Genomic DNA, 21,604 nt, shown 5'->3' with positions numbered 1-21,604 from the left:
CGGTATATTGTAAATCCGAAACGAGGGGGGCCAGGAACCAGCTGCCAGCTTCAGGTGTTTGAGGAAGTGCCTACATGGGATGAGGTGAAAGAGTGGCAGCAGGCGGCACCTTGGCAAGAAAGAGAGAAGTGGAAGGATGATGGGTGTCGACCAAGGCGTGTGGATGGTGTCATTATAGGTCCAACTGGTATGCCTGTGTTACCTAGACACCTACTTAGCACAATGGCAAGGTTGATACATGAAGGATCACACATTGGTAGGGACGCCATGATTCTAGTGTTCCAACAGACTTGGTACAGTAAAAAGTTCAGGAAAGTAGCAGAGTCCCTCTGCCAGAGGTGCCTGACATGTCAAAAGATGAACCCAGGGAAAAAGACTGTAGTGGAACTGGGGAAAATTGGGAGGTCCGGGGGTCCCTTTGTGAGAATACAGGTTGATTTCATCACCATGCCCCGTTGTGAAGGGAAGCGATATGTCCTTGTCATGGTCTGTTTATTTTCAAAGTGGGTGGAAGCTTTCCCTACTCCCCAAAATGACGCAAAAACAGTAGCTAAGTGTTTATTAAAAGAACTGATACCTAGATTCGGGGTGCCAGTCACTATTGAATCAGATCAAGGCTCACATTTTCATAATGACGTCATCGATGAACTCTGTAAGGCCTTTGGAATTGCACAAAAGCTACACTGTGCCTACCGTCCAGAGGCTTCTGGAGTGGTGGAACAAATAAATGGAACTATCAAAAACAGACTAGCAAAACTGTGTGATGCAACTAAATTGAACTGGGTGAAGGCCCTGCCCTTGGTCCTGATGGGACTCAGAAGTATTCCTGATCGCAAAACAGGCCTAAGTCCCCATGAAATCATTATGGGAAGAGTGATGAGACAAGCGTGGGTACCAGGAAGCAAACTGTTGAGTATTACTGATGATTTGGTGCTTGAATACTGCAAGAGATTGGGTGACCAAGTGCGTTCTATCTCTCGCCAGATCAGAGAAGACGCCATCCTCAATCCAACGACTCCTCTCCACAAACTGGTCCCGGGGGACTTGGTGAAGATAAAGAAGCACACTCGGAAGACCTGCCTGGAGCCAAGGTGGGGAGAAAAACGTCAGGTGATTCTGGTTACTACCACAGCAGTCAAGTGTGCCGGGGTTCCGCGTTGGATACACGCCAGCCACACCCAGAAGGTACCACCAGACGAAGTGCCTGAAGCAGAAGGACGTCCAGCAGAGGACTCTGCAGGAGCCAGACCAGAAGTAGCTGACAGCGTACAGCCCAGTACCAGTCAAGCTGCAGAATCAGCAGACGTTGGCCCAAGAATAGTTGACAACGAACTACCAGGAGCCCAGCCTGCTGAAGGGGTCCAAGGAGCTGAGCCAGAAGTAGCTGAAGACGAGCTGCCAAGCATATGGCCAGAAGAGTGGATTCCATTGATTGACCTCACTGAAGACCCTATTCGAACAAATGAAAGACTTTGGGAAGGTAGAGAGTGGACTAGTCAGGAAAAGCAAGGCATAGGCGAAGAGCCTCAGAATCTTGAGATTCACATCAAAACTGAGGAAGGAGAAGGTCAGACAGGGACAGAGCACGTGATTGATACAGAACCAGTGAATAAGACTGAACAAGTGCCCGATACTGAACAAGTGAAGGATCTTGAACAAGAGAGGAATACAGAACAAGTGATTGATACTCCTCCACTGACACCTGATATCGGGAAGGGACAGACTAGACATAGTGTAATAGTTCGAGCAGAAGAAAATCCAGAGATCGAAGTGCTTGAACAGGATCAGATAGAATTAGAAGAACGTGTTCAGGAAACAGAATCAGAGACACTTGAAGAACAAACACACAGTATACCTGAACAAGGTCAGATTAGTACCCAGGCAGAAGAAACAGATACTAGCCCTGGAATTAGTCAGATAGAAGAAGAAGAAACTGAAGCAGAATTGCCACAAGCTAATGAGAATAAGAGGGCAAGAGAAGGAAACGAAGTCCAAGTACCAACCAAAAGACTTAAGAAAAGAAAGCATCTTGAGCCTAAATACATAAAGAAATTGAGATTGAGAATAAAAACAGTAGAAGAAAAACGTGCAGAAGAAAGGAGAAGTGCTCGTATAGCAGAACAACCAGAAGACTCTTCCAAAAGAAGGAGTGATCGGATAAAGAGACAAAACAAAAAGTACAAGTCACCTGAATGGACACTTGTGTTAGAAGAGCTTGAAGATCTCGATATCACTGACGTAAGCGACGGAGAGCCCGTCCCTGAGTACTCTGACGAAGAGGAAGAAGAGCCACCGTGAATTTGCACAAAGTAAGATACTCGTGTAAAGTCACAAAGAGGGGTCGAGAAACTTCTTCTGAGCCAAAATGTCTGATTCAAACGTGAGTGGTAGACCTAGTCGCAGCTGTTGCAAAACTTGCTGCAAGGTATGTGTCTGTAGTATAGTTGTCCTGATATTACTCTGGATAGGACTAACAATTTTCATTCCCTTTGCTGTAAGTAAAGATACTAACATTGTCCCTACTGAAATTGTAAATACTGACAGTGAAGAGCTGACAACACAGAGTGTAGCTAGACATGAGAGAGCACTGAGACAAACAAAACAAGACTTAGAAGCATCAGATGAGGAAGAACTACATTATCATAGAATCAAAAACAGGACACGCTTAAATGTTTTCGCAAACTTGTTAATACACTATGTAGAGACTATGGAAATTGAAGATTACTATGTCTGCATGAAGCTACCTACTTCTGTAGCTGAAGGCGTGACATACCATCACTTGCCACTGACATACGGAATTTCCTGTAGCATTTTAGCTAGTTTATTTTACAAAAGAGGACCGTTACAGTACTATTACTCTAACAATGACGTGATCTTTTCTGAGCTTCCTATACGTGGGAACTTGAATCCTGTACATACCAAAAGTGACGCAATACGATACATGGGAGATTATTTCCTGACTATAGGTAACATTGACATAGCGGACGCACACAGAGATAACTTGACTTGTTCTTTGCATGAGCAGGAAAAGATGTTCCTAAACATGGCAGAGAAAAGGAGAATTAAAATACAAAAGAAGGCTAATGACGAAAGTCAGAAAAAGCCAAAGTGGGCAGAGAACATGGAAGGCACCTCAACTGGTGGGGCGGGTCCTGCTCTGTTGCTGGATTTTGAAAAGAAAGGCAAGCTATGTCTTCACCGCGAGAAGACTAGCTATTATAATACCATTTTCATTGGTTCCAGTGAATGCGAACATAATTACAAGGTAATTGGAGGTTGGGGTTTCAAAAATGGGTCAGAGCCTGTGTTTCCTGGAATTTATTATATTTGTGGGGACAAGGCTTATTTCAAATTGCCGGATCACTGGTATGGAAGTTGCTATTTTGGCATTGTCTTCCCGAAAATATACCATGTGAATGGGGGTGCTGGAAGCAGTGAAAATACTAATGGCTTAGTGCGTAGTAAAAGAGAAAGCATAGGTGAAATAATGGGTAGTATTTTCAGTGCACTGATACCTGGAGTGGGAGTGGTTCTGAACACTCACAGAATTTGCAAATTGTCCACTATAGTGGATGTATTGTCTACTGAGACAGCTCATGGATTTCTGCTGGTCAACACCGAAATGGTTGCGATCAGATCAATGGTTTTGCAGAATCGACTTGCTCTTGACACCTTATTAGCGAAAGAGGGCGGAGTCTGCCGGATGTTGAAGGCGCAACATTGTTGCACTTATATTCCGGACAAAAGTGTGCAGCTCAAAAGATATGTGAGAAACATTACTAATTTGGCAAAGGAACTCAGACCACTCGAGGTTGATAGTGCCTGGAAGAGACTGGTAGATGGTCTCTCAAATGTAGGTCATTGGTTCGCTAGTATAGGTAAAGGCTTATTGCTCAAAGTACTGATGCCAATTGGAATTATAGGTCTCATCCTATTTTTCATATTTGTCTGTTGCAAATGCCGCAAGCACACAAAGAAGTATGAAGTGAATGCGAGAGAAGAAAATACAAGAGGAGTGAAACGGAGTGTGGATGAGCTCAAATTAGAAGAGATGAATAATCAGATCTATAAAAAGGTGAAGAATTCTCACCCTACCAAAAATGAACGAGAAAAGTTGGAACGCTTGCTGGAAGAGATTGAATTGTATAAAGTATGAAAGAAAGTTGGCATCTGGTTCCATTTATTTTGTGATGATAGTAAATATCATCAAAGAGGGGATTGATGAAGCAAAGCTTCGCATATTTTGCGGACTTGCTGTACTCATGAACCTCGTTTATGTATAACAAGGTAACAAGTGTACGTCTTACTAACATTTATATTAAGTTTGAATAAGGATCATGAAGCTTGCACATGTGTTTTACTAAAATAATTTACTCGAGTCACTTAAAATGTCTGCCGCTTGTATTTAGTTACTGCGCATGCGTCAGCCACACTCACGTGTCCTGACGCGTCTGCAGAGTTGGAGGGAAATTTATGCGCATGCGTAATACATAGCTTGGCCCAATGTGGTACTGCTCGTGCCACTGCTTTTGTCACCGTTTCTATGTAGCTAACATTTAGACTGCATAAGTATATTTTTATGATGATAAGTTGAAAGTACAACTCTGTGATGTGATTTCATAACGTTATTTCTATGTATTAATTTGTTCTCACTTACTTTTCATGTACCGCGGGGAATGGGGGTCCGAACTGATTGGGAGCCATATTGACGGTCTCTTCTGCGCATGCCCATGGAGCATTGAAAGGTGGCCACTTTGGACAGTGGAACCCAGCCAGCTGGCAGCCACAGTCAAGATGCGCCTGGGAAAGCCACCTCTGCGCTACGAGAACGGCGAATGTTGCTCCTCATGTGTTACATTGTTAACTTGCCATTGTATTTCTGCACAGTTTCTCATGGGAACCCCAATCTTGCTAGGCGGTACCCAAATATGTAAAGTAGGCATACAAATCTTGTATTCTGATTGGTGTGTTACCCAAAGCCTACCTTAGGACCAATCCAAATTGAGGGATTCTGACACTTTTGCAACATTGGGGGGTGGTACACCGTCCCAAAGAGTATATCTACCCTGGGTTCACCTAGGGAATTTGTCCGACTTGTCTGGTTTAGCTGACCTGTCACTGACCCATCATACTCAATAGGTGACTGAAGATACAGAGAGCTGCGGAGCACTCTGTCCGAAATTGACCATAGACTAAGGTTTTACTGAACCTTAAAGTGCTGGCGAAGCACTTTGCTGGGAGTTCGTTGACCCAATCGGGGTCTTGATCGATAGCTGCAGAGAGGGTGGAGCGCAGGCGTTGCTTCCAAACTGCGGGTGCGGTCCTGTCCTGAGCGGTCCTGTCCTGAGGGTTTGCTGTCCTGTCCTGAGGTCCTGTCCTGATTCCTAATCTGAGGGTATCCTGTCCTGTCCGGGGTGTCCATTCTGCACCTGCTGTCCTTTGAGGGGTATCCTTCCTTGAGGGTTTCCTGTACTTAACTGACCCGTGGCCAGGGTTTGGTTTCCACACCAGTCTAGGTAAATACTGCTCTAAGTTCTTTAAACTTGCACCTTTCTATATTTCTGTCTTTTGCTTAAATAAAGACACACCTTTGCACATGTTGATTTCTCCATGCTTTTGCCGCAAACTATTGAAACGTAAAGTCATTTGCATAATTTTTCTTGATATGTTCTCATGTCATCCTACCTTGTAGAAATTATATTTTGCATTGCAGTTTGTCATTTTCTGATATGGTCTAGAACCTCCTTACCTAGACTGTTCAAAGGTCCCTTCACTTTAAGTTTAGCGTGTTACTCCTTATAGGCCCTCCTATAGTTACCCATGCATAGTCTGTCCATGCTTAAACATTTCTGAGATTATATAGTATTTTTCCATTTGCATTTTTATAACAGTATTTCGATGATTACTCTGTCTTTATTTCTCTATAGTTATATCATTTACATTATCCTAGTTATTGAATGTCTTGTTCTTGTATATCTTATGCACAACGAAAACGAACTTTAGATAAACATTTTAAACTTCCAGTTGTCCGTGGTCATTTAAACAATATTGAATGTCATTTGAAATTTGCATTTGTTGCCTTTCCTTTTACAGCTAGGCCCCTGATTCATTGAAGTCATAGGTACCCGTGTTGGTGGATGGTAAGTCGAGTACACTGAGTCATAACAATAGGGAACGCACACACAATTGGTAGCAGCCCGTGAAGTCGCCTGGTCAATGAATAGTGTGAATTGAAAGTATATGGGCCCTGAAGCCGGAAACGGCGAAATCATTGGCTGGGTGACCTCGCGCGCTCTATCAATGGACATGCATTCCTGCGCTCATGTGCACAAGAGCAAGCAAACAAGGTTCCTTTACCAAGTACTCTTGGGCAAGTAAACAATGCTGGGGTTACAAAACACACAGGGCAGTGTAGTCACAGTAACTGCATCCATTCCAGATGGTCCAGTAAGTTCAGGCAGTTAGATGGGCCAAGTTTAAAAAACCAAGAGAGGGGCCAGCCCAACCTCCTCTGGGCTCCGTTGGCTCGGGCTCTCTTTGACCCCCGGCTCTACCAAGCAGTCACCCTGATGGAGGCCAGGGGAGCAGTGTGTGCCAGAACCAGCCTCCCTGGGGTCCAGATGTTGCTCAGGCCATTGAGTCATTCTCACATCAGCCCCCCTGGGGCCCATGCAGCCCAGAAACAGTGTTTGTATTTGACACCTCGCCCACAGCCCTTCTCATTCAGGGCATGGTAGGCAGAAGGAAGAATAGGTTTATGCTGGGGCCTCACTGTGGGGGGCAAGTGATGTTGTAAACTCAGACCATCTTCACCTGAGTCTCGTCCCCAGGCCCCACGGATGGTATAGCAGCTGTGTTTTATTCTTAATCCCCTCCCCTGCCACGCCATTGCCTTGAGGCAGTGAAGGACTGGGGAGGACTGAGTAATTTAGTAATAGAACGGGCCTCATTGTTTTTTCAGTTGTTCAGCTTTTAGGCCATTGTCACCATGACCCCAGTATCCTTACCAAGAAAAATATCCTCCCACTTTTATGCTTTGTGTGTGCATAGACATTGTGGCCTGAAGACCAGAGTTGCAGAGATGAGGTACCAGGTGTGAGTTCCAGCGTCTGCTCAAAATCATCCTGTGATTTTGGGCAGATCACTTCTTCTCCCAGGCCCTTGAATAAAAAAACGTATCTTGTATTCTGTAATCGGTGCTCATGATTAGCGCCTTTACCTTGGGCTGAAGTCACACTATATAAAACTGTCAAAAGGGACAAGAACAATACAAAATGACCATTTGTTCATGCTTTATGATTCTGTAAAGAAATAATGATAATTTAAGAGGACGCTTGTCTGTACTTTTTAAAACAGCTTTTCTGATGTTCAGTTTCAATTTAATACTCCTTATTGCCTCACTGTATGGTTTCCTATGCTGTAGAGGCTATGCTCTGACACTTGTCATTCCGTACCTTTTGTCGGGTGCACCATTCTACTTCTATGTTCTTTTTGTTATTATGGGAGAGTCTAAGCTTGCACTAAGATAACATTTCAAACAAAAAGAAGCTTGAACAGCACACCCTTGTATTAATTTGTCAGTCCAACAGTAGAATATGTCGATTAACCCATGAAAAAGCAAACATGTACTGATTGGTACATCTGAAATCTACAGAGATCAATTCAATCAGTAAGTAGTCTTCATGTCCAACAGAAAATCCAAACCTAATCAAGTTCATAGATTCTCGTCTGTATTGTTTTTAAAAGAATTCCCAGCACACGATCTAGCCGACACATGTTTCGTCTGTTCTCTGACTTTTTCAAGGCGATCAAAAATAAGCGAGCATCAAGGACTGCTAGTCACAACAACGATGGAAGAAACCTCCAGTCAAGCCTGAAGTGGAATGACTGGCAACACCTGCAAATCTAAAATCAAAAGGGGTCATTAGGATGGCGGGTGGACTTTGTCCCCCCGCCATCCTATTGTGAAATAGGAACAGTCCACCATAAGAAAGGGGGGTCCCCTGGGGGCCATTAGGATGTGCCCGCCACAGTGGCAGGCGCATCCTGTATTCCTGACATTGTGGCGGGCGGTGCACTCAGCACCGCCTGCCACACTACCAGGACGGCATGTTGCGCACTTCCACGCACAACATGGCAGGCACCGCGCGGTGCCTGCCATGTTGTCCATGGAACTGCAGGGGGGTATCATCGGTACCCCCATGTGCACCCCCAACCCCCCAGAGGCCCTGGGGGCCCGCAAACAATTACGGCATGCCTTTCCATGGCGGAAATGCCGCCACGGAAAGGCATGTTTCCGCCCTCAAAGTAATATGGCTGGCAGTGTCTAACAGACACCACCACCATATTAAACTCTTTTCCGCCCGGTTAACTTGTTGACCAGGCGGAAAAGCGGCCAACTGTCTTTCCGTCCTCCGTGGTCGCCCCGCCATACTAATATCGCCCGAGATCCGCCCGAGATCCTAATGGGCCCCTAAGTCTCTACTGAGCAGGTGTCTTGATAATTTCGTACACAGGCATCTGATGTAACCCGTGCAGTGCCGCACCGCTAGCTGGTGGCAAAATGGGTTCCACTGTTACCGCAAGCTACGAGTGCCACCGGATGCGTTAGAGAACCATTTAGAAGAGTACATTACACTCGTATCATGGAGGTGTACCTTTAACTTTTGACAGCGTGCTGGAGGGCTGCCGTGCATCAATGGGACTGCACTCGGGATATAAGTTACCTGTTTTCCTTATAGATTCACAGCGGTGTGGCACTGTGATGTATTCCTATGGGTACTGTATCGATTCCCCTATTCCTGACCCTGATTTGGTTAATAATTAACGAGCAGCCATCCAACGGTGCAAAAACCGTTATCTGATTAAGCCACACCACGGCACAGAAGCGCGTTATTTGATTAGGTCATAACGCATGCCATCTAATTAGACAAGCGATATTCCTCCAGCCCCTGATAAGGCATACGGAGTTCTCAAAACAAATCAAACCTACAGCGACCTGGGAAATTCCCATAACCATTGTTTTGATTTCACCGAGAACTTCAGCAAAAGAATGTGCGAACGAGCCCGTTCATATGACATCCTTATTGACGTATATATGTCCATCCTTACGTCAATCTCGGCACCTTTCAGGTATAAATATTACCGACATTGCCTTAAGCAAACACATGCGGTGGTGACGAGATGGGAGCAGCGAGACGTGCTGAGGAGCCCAGCAGAGAGCAAAGCCCACAGACGCTGCCCCGCCTTCCTGACGCGCTGAGAACGAGACGCTGCCTTTCTCCTGCCGAGAAATCCAGCTCCGGCGCTTCCAAGCAGCCCTCCCAGGCAGCTGGAATATCAAGACCTGGTATAAGAGATACCAGCCCTCCATCATTCTAGATCTCAGGTACAGAACTGAATAACCCCTTGCAGAGAATTCTCGAGTCAGTCCCTTGGCAAAACAAACTTAACTTAAACTACTACTTATCTACTCCCGCCCACGTATTAGGCTTAGGTCAGGTACACTGGGGTAGGCATGGTTAGAAGCACCAGTTGAGTACGATTAGTCAAATATATATATGTATGTATCTATTTTATCCATTTTAAAGTATCATATGGCTCAGAAACCATATCAATGCTTTTACAGTATTATTTTATAATTCTGTCTCTACTGTATGCACTTTACTTAACTACAAGTATTGCAATAATGGCGATTTATTTCTCTTGTATGAGAAAAGAGACTGATCAATAAATAACATCTTTTATTGAACCACGCCCATCTCTTATTTCTCTACAAACTGGTGAAACTAAGAATGCACGTACTGACTGAGTAAAATAAGTTGTCTATTGTTTTCACACGACTCTAGAGATACACTCTTGATTAGGGGAGAGCAAAGTTGTCATGTTCTATGGTTGTCAGAAACTAAATCCCTTCTTGTCTATCCAGGGAGGTTAAAATCCTCCTTGCCTATTCGAGAAAGTTTCTAGTGAACTCTGAGCTAGCTGGCAAACACAAAACTTTAAGTCTAATATCGTCGGTAGAAGACCCAGTTAACCTCTGCCCTAGGTCTATACTACTGAAGATATTATTCCAATGCGCAGAGCCTATTGGGATAATAGGAACTACACTACATGGCGCCCAACGTTTGGATAGGCAATAAAACTAACGCAAGACATTAGAGTAACTCAGTCGTGCTTTTTCACACAGATCCCTTTTTTCCCATAATACTCCAAAGACGTCTGGAGTGGGTGAAAGGTCATATCCGCCAAACCTCGCAGGAGGAAACTCCTATGTATGGTTCTTGGTTTATTCAACGTTGAAGGATACACTGTTCCAAAATATTGTGCATCTAATCTTTGTTTCCATAGAAACCTGATCTGCAAATAAATAAAATAATCTTCTTGACAATAGTATGTCAGAAACTGAAGAAGAAAGGGAGACAGCTAGACTAGCAGCTGAACTCCTAGAAGCAGACAATACTCTGCTAGAAAATGACCCAAATGCAATACTAATCCCGGTCAACATAAGGAAATCTATAACCTTAAAACTTATAGAAAATGGACTGACACCAAGAGGTGGTACAGTCATATTCGTAATTGAGGCACACGAATATCGGCAGACAGAGGTATTCTATTCATGGATAAACTTTCCAGCAGCAAACGCTGTAACAAAGGACTTCCACTATTACAAAATAGAGGAACCTCCTAATGAGTACACTCCTTTTGAGGAAGTGGAAATACCACTCAAATTCCAAGAGCACCTGCTCTTGTTTCATGGCGCCCTAAAACATAATAATCACATCACCAGGCTCGGTCCACTAGGTAGACCAGGAGCAACGTGGCCGGTCCTAGCCGGATATACACCACATCCAGACATTGAAGAAATGCCTGCACCAGATCTTTTAGTACAACTAAAACAATTAATAAAAATACATAGACAATTAGTCCAATATGTAATGCGTACTTCAACAATCCAACCAGCAATTAAAATTCCACAGCTGACCAGTCATCAGGGGAACACAAATAAAATTACACCACAGAACATACAGTCCTGTCTAGGTAAAGTACCCGCAAAACGGGAACAAATTCCTTTCTGGCTAGCACAAAAAATCACTCAAATAGAGGTGGTGTTTCCAGATACCACCCCTGTTGAGAAACATAGGATTCTGACTATCTGTCTTCCAATGGGAATCGCACCACATGTGGAGGACTGTGACACTTGGGGAACAGTCTTTGCTTCCATTTACACAAAAACACATGGTGTACCATCCATGTCAGTAATACCAGATGTGCTAAAACAGATTCAAGATGAATACGGTCCAGAACCCGCCTTAACTCTCGGTATGAAATTACTGAAAGATTTCAAGCAGGTCTCGGCAATATTATTAGCCAACATAAAGGGAGAAGCAGCAAATGTGGCGATTCGCCAGAGGTTAAAAGAGACAAATATAGCAGACCAACCATCTGAAATTGCCAGAATCATAGAAAAATCCTATGAAGAACTAGGAAGAGATAGTTTGGGTGGAATACCAGTGAAACCCCAACTAGTTGAAAGTCCTGAAAAGGTATTTATAAAAAATAATTTAAACAATCAAAAAAAGAGCTGGGATGGAAATAAACAATCCAATCCTAAAGAAAAAAGATTCCAGTCCAGAGGAAGGTCTCCTTGGCAAAGAGAAAGATCTCCCGACCAAGGACGCAAGTCTCCCCAACGTGAGCCCTCTGTGAAAAAATACAACCTTAGAAATAGGGATAATATAAAGAAACTTGATAGATATCAAGATATTGATACATGTCCCTCTAAATCTTTTCAGACTTCCTCGCAGAAATCGGAAAGAAGAGGACGATCAGAACAAAGGGAAGAGCACGTCAAGTCCAAAGACAAAGAACCTGCTCATCTGAATAAAAAATTACAATTTCCAAAAAAGAAGGTAGCCAGTATTAAAGTAATCAACAATGCCGAGAATACTGAGGACACAGCTGAAAAACGGAGAATGGGCTCAGACAATGCTAGACAGCGCAGCAGAAGTGAGCATAGCTCGCAAAGTCCTTATGAATCATCTGGGGTGTGTATCACTTACAACGCAACTTTTACGTCGTAATGCTGTTACAACGCAGCTATTACAACGCAGGATCCATTACAACGCATGGCATTACAACGCATGGCATTACATCGCAGATGCTATTACAACGCATACCATTACATCGTAAGTATTGGTAAGTATATAATTTATTTTAATTTTATTTAATATTATATAAATGATTTAATTAATATTAATTATAAATAAAAATAAATAAAAATATTTATTTATGTTTTTAAATATTATAAATTAAATTTATTAATTTAAGTAATTTTGTACAAGGGTGTTTTTAGGTTTCAGGGTAGGGTTTGGGTTTTGGGGTACAGGGGTGTTTTTAGGTTTCAGGGTAGGGTTTGGGTTTTGGGGTACAGGGGTGTTTTTAGGTTTCAGGGTAGGGTTTGGGTTTTGGGGTACAGGGGTGTTTTTAGGTTTCAGGGTAGGGTTTGGGTTTTGGGATACAGGGGTGTTTTTAGGTTTCAGGGCAGGGTTTGGGTTTTGGGGTACAGGGGTGTTTTTAGGTTTCAGGGCAGGGTTTGGGTTTTGGGGTACAGGGGTGTTTTTAGGTTTCAGGGTAGGGTTTGGGTTTTGGGGTACAGGGGTGTTTTTAGGTTTCAGGGTAGGGTTTGGGTTTTGGGGTACAGGGGTGTTTTTAGGTTTCAGGGTAGGGTTTGGGTTTTGGGGTACAGGGGTGTTTTTAGGTTTCAGGGTAGGGTTTGGGTTTTGGGATACAGGGGTGTTTTTAGGTTTCAGGGCAGGGTTTGGGTTTTTGGGTACAGGGGTGTTTTTAGGTTTCAGGGCAGGGTTTGGGTTTTGGGGTACAGGGGTGTTTTTAGGTTTCAGGGCAGGGTTTGGGTTTTGGGGTACAGGGGTGTTTTTAGGTTTCAGGGCAAGGTTTGGGTTTTGGGGTACAGGGGTGTTTTTAGGTGTCAGGGCAGGGTTTGGTTTTTGGGGTACAGGGGTGTTTTTAGGTTCCAAGGCAAGGTTTGGGTTTTAGGGTACAGGGGTGTTTTTAGGTGTCAGGGCAGGGTTTGGGTTTTGGGGTACAGGGGTGTTTTTAAGTTAAATAAAATTAATTATATTATATTAATTACATTTCTTAATTAAAATAATTAAATTAAATACATTATTTTAAATAATTTATTTTAATTACAATCAAAAAAATATTTAAATTAAACTAATTTAATTATATTAATTAAATAAAATTAATTACATTTTTTATTAAAATTAATTTAAATAAATAATTACTATTATTTTGATTAAAATAATTTAATTAAATTAAAATAATTACATTTTTTTTAAAAAGGTATACTTACATATACTTACGATGTAATGCCATGCGTTGTAATAGCATCTGCGATGTAATGCCATGCGTTGTAATGCCATGCGTTGTAATGGATCCTGCGTTGTAAAAATTGCGATGTAACGGTCTGCGTTGTAAAATAACGCGTTGTAACATCATAGATCCATCATCTGGAGACAGTGGACACGAATGAATACATTCAGGTGGAAACTGCAGATACCAGAGTTAGCAAACCTCATAAAATATATGAAATAACATTGCGTATAGAGGGGGATAAGACTAGAAAAATAAGGGGACTATTTTGGGATAATCTGTCCAAGGGCTATGACATCCTTCTAGCTGAACAAGACTGGCCTCCAGAGTTTGTCAGGGAGTGCCCACATGGCGAAGAAATAATTATGCCTGCCTTCTCAAACCATATTCCAATTCATAAAAAATATACACTTGCAAGAAAGTGGGCAGTAGCTCAAGCCCCTGCCTTATATAAAAATCATGTGGGATGGGATGAGGACTCTCCTCCTCACAAAATCCAGTTAAAATCACAACCTACTGCACAGAGGCAGTACCCGATTAAGCAAGAAGCTAAAAAACAGGTAAAAGAGATCCTAGATCAACTTGAATACCAGGGGGTGATTGAAACTTGCACCTCACAAATGAACAACCCTTTGTTTCCTGTCTCCAAGCCAGACAATTCATATCGTCTTGTTTTGGACTACAGACACCTTAACTCATGTTGCAAAACATTTGCAGTACAAAACTCGCACAGTGCTGCACTAATGAATAACATAGTGCGCAAAAAATACAAAACAACCTTAGACATTTCTAATGGATTCTTTTGTCAAAATATAGCACCAGAGAGCAGATATTTGACGGCGTTCTCAATAAATGGCACGCAAAAGAATTTCTGTTGTTTGCCCCAGGGGTTCAAGAACAGCCCAGGATTATTCTCAGCGAGGGTAACAGAGTTACTATTATTATTATTATTATTATTAAAATTTTATATAGCGCACAGCTACTCTTGGGCATCCCGGCGCTTTCTGGACTCAGTTAAAAAACAGTATGTTTAGTGCAGGGAAGAGGTAGGTTTTAAGACCTTTGCGAAATCGCAGTGCGCAAGTCTCAGCGCGCAATTCTAAAGGAAGCAAGTTCCAAAGCTTTGCTGTGTGAACTGAAAACCTTCTCCCGCCTGTCCTAGCCCTTTTAACTCTGGGGACTACAAGAAGATGTTTTTGATCGGACCGCAGTGTTCTACTGGCTTTATATGGGACCACTAGATTCCTCAAAATTGGAGGGCCCTTCCCCCGGAGGAATTTGTGGGCAGTGCAGAGTGCCTTAAATTTCACTCGTTCTCGCACTGGCAGCCAGTGCAGCGCCTTCATGGCAGGTCGGGCGGACTGTGATCTAGGAATGCCCATAAGTAACCTTGCCGCCGCATTCTGAACCTGCTGGAGTTTGTCTAGGGAGGATTCCGGAGCACCCAGGAAGATGGAATTGCTGAAGTCTAACCTCGATATAATCAGCCCCTGGATTAGTAGCTTCCTTGAAGTTACCGGCAAGAGAGGGAGGATTTTACGCGCTGACCGTAACAGAGCAAAACACACTCCGGCAGTCTTCTTGGCGTGAGCCCTAAACGACAGGTCTTGCTCTATCCAAACCCCTAAGCTCTTAATCACCTCTTTAGAGGTGGGAAAATCTCCCATTCAGCTCGGCCAGCTGGTCAGAGGGAGCCGGGGGTTTTTACTCCCTAACAGCATTACCTCTGTCTTTGACCCATTCAGCTTCAGGGCTGACTCATCCATCCAGGTGTGGACTGCCGACAGGCAGGAGTGAAGTAGGTCAGGATTCTCTACCAGTTGGGATAAGGCGACCACCAGCTGCGTATCATCAGCGTAACTGACGATCTTGATGGCATAGGGGGCCACCACCTCCTCCAGGGGGGCCATATAGACATTAAATAATGTCGGGCTGAGTGACGAGCCCTGTGGCACACCACACTGGAGGGGGATAGTTTTGGAGCAATGTTTGCCCTCCCACACCTGGTACGACCGTCCGGAGAGAAATGACCTCAGCCATTTCAATGCCACACCTGACACCCCAACCTCAAACAGCCGTTGAATCAATACCTGATGGTTCACGGTGTCGAACGCCGCACTTAGGTCCAGGAGGATCACTGCCACTGAACCCCCTGAATCCAAGATGCGTCTGGTTTCATCGACGACTGCGAGGAGGGCCGTGTCGGTGCCCTGACCCGGACGGAAGCCGGTTTGTGAGTCTCGGAGCAGACCATTAGCCTCCAGAAAACCCGACAATTGTTCATTCACTAACCTTTCGGCAATTTTGCCAATACCCGGCAGCCGAGAAATGGGCCTAAAGTTTGAGGGATCCTCAGGATCTAGGTGTGGCTTCTTTATCAGTGCTTTTACCACTGCTGTTTTCCAGCTTGGTGGCACCGAACCTAGGGCAAAGGAGGCATTCATCAGGTCCGTAACCGGGGCCGCAATGGAGGCTGCTGCCTGTTTAAGGAACTTCATAGGCACAGGAACCATTGGAGACCCACTTTTCAGGGATCTGTGGACCTTTACCACCTCCTCCTCCGCTACTGGGCCAAATGTATCTAGATTGGGAAGTAACCCATTGGGCCGAGAGGTTATATTAATGTTATCATTATGAAGCGACATCGGGGGCTGAGGCAAGGAGTTTAAAATCTTTTGAATTTTGGATTGAAAAAAATCTGCGAGCTCCGTACACTTATGTTCATCATAGATGACCACAGGCTCGGGGACTTTAAGGAGTTCTTTGACCACTTTAAAAGTCTCTCTGGCAGAATTTGCGGCAGATTGTATGCGCTCTTCAAAAAATTGTGTTTTTGCCTGTCGAAGAGCCAATTTGTAGCCCCTCATCGCTGCACGGTACTTCTCCTGCCTAGTTGCCTCCCAGTTCTTTCTCCATAGTCTTTCCAGCTTTTTACATTCCTTCCTTGAGGCTCGAAGCTGGGCATTATACCATGGGGCAGAGCCAATTCTCTTTTCCCTCTTTTGGACCTTCTTATTAGGGATCAGAGCGTCAAGCGAGGCCGTCAACCATTGATTGAGATCAGCATCTCCCTTGATAGGGTCACCATCAAGGGAGAGAGGCGTCTCTTCCAGCTTGGTGGTCCAGTCGTTTATCGACAGCCTGGACCAGGCTCGATCCACCACATAAGCCTGTTTGGCAGTAATCAGAGGTGAGTCAACTAGCCAGAGTGCTGATACCAAAAAGTGGTCGGACCATGGAAGAGGAAAGGCTGGCCTCACTACCAGGCGGCGAATGTTAGAGAAGAGAGGGTCAAGTAGATGCCCTTTCTCATGCGTAGCCCCTATGTTGGCTAATGCCAGCTCACAGGCTGTCAGATCGCCCTGAAGATCACCAGCTACTGAATCAGTAGAGTCGTTGAAATGTAGGTTGAGGTCTCCCAGTACTAAGAAGTTGGTCGTGGCTGAGGCCAGGGACGTCACGGTTTCCACTAGGGAGCTGGCAAAGTTGCCTAAGGATCCCGGAGGGCGATAGATCAATAAACCCGACAGCGAAACTGTAGAGCATATCCGTAAAGAAAAATGGCAGCTCTCACAATCAGAGATTAAGCCATTCTGGGCTTTACACGCATAGGTATCCTTGTATAGGATCGCTATGCCACCGCCTCGTCCCTCCCCTCGGTTACTACAAACCTATGATGACGAGGCATTATCTTATGTCGACGACATCTATCTAACAGACGATGACTTGGATACTCACTTGAAGAGAGTGAACACCATAATACTTGGGTTCGCAGCAGAGGGTTACAAATTCAACTTTAAAAAGTCAAGAATTGCCCATCTAACAGTCCTGTTTTTAGGATATGAACTATCAAGTGAAGGCAAAAGCCTGGCTGACAATTTCCTAGAGAAATGTGCTGTAATCCAAGCACCTAGAACACTAAAAAACTTACAATCAATTCTAGGCTTCCTAAATTTCGGAAGAACTTACATTATAAATTATGCAGAGAGAGTTAAACCTCTCAATGACCTAATAAAGTCAGAAAATCAACTTGGTCCTTAAACCACACACATCTTCACACATCGAGAAAAGAGAACTTTCTTCAGTAAACTTCACAGCCAATCCTATACCAGGCAGTGTAGCATGGGACAAAACTGATTATGAAATCTATGGTCCTGTTGAAATCCTGAAGTATCCACACCAATTCAAGATCTCATTGAGTGACTTTGTAAAACCAAGCTCATTTGCGGATGATTGGGACTTTGAAAGTATCAATGATATGATGTCTGATCTTGTTATGTCTGCTAAATTCACAGAACATGATTATTTGCAGGGTTCGTCTAATTATGATCGGATGTTCTGCTACAACCATTATGGTAACCATTATCTACATAAATCTGCTCAACCTAGAAATGTTTTAAATTATAACCAATGGGAACATTGTGCTACTCCTCCAAAAGATAGCTCGAAAACATTTTATGATAAATATTCATACTTTTCAGGGTTTAACACAAGTAATGCAGAAACATTTTATTTCAAATTGTCAAATAAGACAGGTATGAAGACCATGCTTACAAACACAAAATTGATATATTCCGATTCATTCTTTGAACAAATGAATACATTTGGGTTTGATTTCTGGAACAATAATATTGAAACAAAAACTGTTTGGGGTACAAGAGATTGGCAAGTACAAGGTATAGAATCATTGTTTAGAGCCTGCATGATCCCAGAACAAATTATATTTTTGAACGACACTATTCAACAAACTACCTGTCTTGGCTTAGCCAAAATCAAAGATTTGAACAAACCGTCTATTCCAAAGCCAACAGTGAACAGTAATAGCTCTATAGATGTTGAGGTAGACGTAAACCATATATTAAACCAAAACAGAACACATCCTGAATGGAAAAAATGGTTGATATGGCCCACAGATACAAATAACTGTCAAGACAGATTCCTGAACAAAATACAGGGGTTCACATTGACTAGGCCAGACCCTAGATATTCCCAAAGACAACATCCAGGGATAGTAACCACCTACAGCGTGGGCAAGCTCTGCCTTCAATGGCTACAAACGTCCACACTGGCTGAAATTAAGCAACACCTAACTTTACTTACAGAAGGTGCTGACTTGCGTGATTTCATATTGGGACCACGCAAACAGCGTCAAAAACGTTTCATAGCGGCCTCTATATATGCAGCTTATAACGAAGTTTGGAAAGTAACTCAAATTGAGACAGCAGAAAAAATACGGGAAATTGACCGTATTAATTTGGAAAAATCACTTTCTGTGGTGGACAATGGGTTAATGACTCTGTCCTCCAGAATATATTCTCTGGACAGCATTGTGTCTTCAGCAATCGATATAATATCGCAAGACTTACTGATGTTACAACACGGTCAGTCCCAATTGCGTTCTATTGTACAGCTTGGCTGGACGTTACAAAATCTGCGTTCTGGCTATGTGCCTTGGCGTTTAATCAACACAACATCATTATTTAATATCTTTAACCTCACTGATAAACAAATCAGTTTGGCACAGAAGGGTGCTGACTATACAATTCTGAGCATTGAAAAACTTGAGAGATTACCATTGACAATGTCAGAACGACCTGTCATTGAATGGATAATACATGGAATAATAAATATTCCGATAACTACTTTCCAGTTTCAATTCTGCCAAAAATATATACAGGCAGGCCAGTATGAAAGGTTGGGTAAAGGATACATTAAGTCAACTTGCCCTATACACACGAATGTGTCAGCAATAAAGGCCAGAAAGTGTTTCTCAGTGGCGATAATTGTGCAAGATCACTGAGCGGTACACTTCTGTGTCAGGGTATTAGTTTGCACGGAGCCTGTGAAGGGACTTCAAATAACCTTTCATGTTACCAGCTAGGCACACCTGCAACACGAATAGAACCATTCTTTAGGAGACTCTCGAACGGGAGTTACATTCTAATAGTAGATCGCAGATGTTGTAGTTTGCTGCCCGGAAAACCTTATCTCATAACTGAGACTAGGAAGGTCATGTGCTGTGAACATGTATTATTCCCCAGCGATTCTCCAGACAGGGAGGCAAGGTTATGGCCCGATTTGAAAATTGCTTCTATTCGAATAGATACTTTAAGCAGAATGAAGACTGTGCTCCTACAGACGCCGACAAGGCTCACGTCATCAAAAGAAACGTATGATCTCCAAGTTGCAAGGACAACAGAAGAGATTCATTCATTATTATCAACTAATTCCCCCATACATTTCGCAGAAATACTGAACGAAATCTTAAATATTTCTGATACCACTGGTATCTCCAGTGTATTTAAAGCAGTGTTTTCGGGTGCCTTAACTCCATTCAAAGCCATCCTGGGTATTTTTCCAGACTTTGTCCATTCCATTTTTGGCGGACTTCCTCTCCTTTTAGGACTAGTAGCGGGTATTCTATTTTTGATCCTGTTATTTCGCTATGGCAAACCATGTCACAGACAAAACACCTGCGACAAGGGAAGAAATGATCCTAGCCATTGGCTACCGGGACCGGGTAACTAAAATCCTTGGACTATCCCGGCTTAGAGACCTGAACATGACTTGGTTTCTTTCATTTAGACCAATGTGGCAAAGTTGTGTTATGCCTGTATTAAGATGCTTGCTATGCGGCGAAGAATGCGTGTTGGACACCTGTCTGGCACTACAATCGGATGCGCCAATGGACGCAGATACCTTGTTGGGTCCGGTAACGGCTCATGCATTGTGCTGTCCCCAGCGGCTACCAATCCTGATGACGGCATTCGTGGAGTCTTCACCACTACGATTGAGGGGTAGTGAAGTACAAGATGAAAGCAGCATCAATGAGGGACGACCTTCAGTCAGCTATGCTGATCAAAACATCAATGGAGGCAATCATGCTCAAGCTCATGAATGCATGGTAACAACTTTTTCCGAATTAGTGGAACTTACGCAAGAAGCTGTTGACAGTTTTTTCAACAGTCTAAATGATATGATGTTTTCACCAGAGCAGCAGGAATAACTTTGAGCAAATTAGCACTCGGAGTTCCCTACATCCTGAATTTGGCCTTAAACTTTTTAAAGAAAAGCGATATGAACATTTTTTTTTCATCATTTTTTCAGACTGCAAGAACTTTTCCCCAATTCCAAAATATTTACGATTTTTGGGACACTTATCTTCTGCTTAAAGTAGACATTATTCTTAGAGAACTAAATTTCTATTTTAGGTAGTCGCGAGACATTCGCTATCCTCTAGCACTATTATACATAACTTTATGATTGTGATGAAATGGTCTCGCACTTTTTTTTTCTGTATTAAGAGCCATTTCATGTGTGGTTTTCGCATTTATTCATGCTGAATTTAGAAATATGCGTTATATGTTTAGCATTATTAGACTGCTTGTGCATATAGTATACGTGACAGTACATGTGATTGTGTTTCGTATATTTTATAAAATCCAATTTCCGGAATGCATATAAATGTATTTTTGGGGTGGTACGGTATACACAAACGCTACTGATATTCACTATGCCTAGATTCGTAAATATGGACATAGTCTACGTGGAGTGGGTGTGATGTATTCCTATAGGTACTGTATCGATTCCCCTATTCCTGACCCTGGTTTGGTTAATAATTAACTAGCAGCCATCCAACGGTGCAAAAACCGTTATCTGATTAAGCCACACCACGGCACAGAAGCGCGTTATCTGATTAGGTCATAACGCATGCCATCTAATTAGACAAGCGATATTCCTCCAGCCCCTGATAAGGCATACGGAGTTCTCAAAACAAATCAAACCTACAGCGACCTGGGAAATTCCCATAACCATTGTTTTGATTTCACCGAGAACTTCAGCAAAAGAATGTGCGAACGAGCCCGTTCATATGACATCCTTATTGACGTATATATGTCCATCCTTACGTCAATCTCGGCACCTTTCAGGTATAAATATTACCGACATTGCCTTAAGCAAACACATGCGGTGGTGACGAGATCGGAGCAGCGAGACGTGCTGAGGAGCCCAGCAGAGAGCGAAGCCCACAGACGCTGCCCCGCCTTCCTGACGCGCTGAGAACGAGACGCTGCCTTTCTACTGCCGAGAAATCCAGCTCCGGCGCTTCCAAGCAGCCCTTGCAGGCAGCTGGAATATCAAGACCTGGGATAAGAGATACCAGCCCTCCATCATTCTAGATCTCAGGTACAAAACTGAATAACCCCTTGCA

This window comes from Lissotriton helveticus, chromosome 7 (genome assembly GCF_964261635.1).
Source record: "Lissotriton helveticus chromosome 7, aLisHel1.1, whole genome shotgun sequence".
Classification (NCBI taxonomy): domain Eukaryota; kingdom Metazoa; phylum Chordata; class Amphibia; order Caudata; family Salamandridae; genus Lissotriton; species Lissotriton helveticus.
The sequence above is the reverse complement of the archived record's forward strand: the minus strand, read 5'-3'. Positions refer to the sequence as shown.